The sequence below is a fragment of the Rhopalosiphum padi genome, chromosome 3 (genome assembly GCF_020882245.1).
Source record: "Rhopalosiphum padi isolate XX-2018 chromosome 3, ASM2088224v1, whole genome shotgun sequence".
Taxonomy (NCBI): Eukaryota; Metazoa; Arthropoda; class Insecta; order Hemiptera; family Aphididae; genus Rhopalosiphum; species Rhopalosiphum padi.
In genome coordinates this window covers 53,068,011-53,068,319 of record NC_083599.1, presented here as the reverse complement: position 1 = coordinate 53,068,319, position 309 = coordinate 53,068,011, and positions in this window count along the sequence as shown.

Below are 309 nucleotides of genomic sequence, written 5' to 3'. Positions count from 1 at the left end.
TATTCATTTCCAGCATGATATAGATATATTATGACAGATATATTTGTATTATGCACTAAGCATCTACCATCAACGATCTACTCAAAGGATTACAAGGATAGTATTATTAACATTAAATAATATTCTATTTCATCACAAATATACACTAGCTAAATATTGATAATTATTTTTATATTTTAGTCCATACATTTTATTTTTCATAATTTTTCCATGTAACTTAAATAGGTTAGGTACCTACTATATACATTCAATAATTATTAATGATTATATTAATTATATTATATTGTTATGAATTATGATACCCATGTA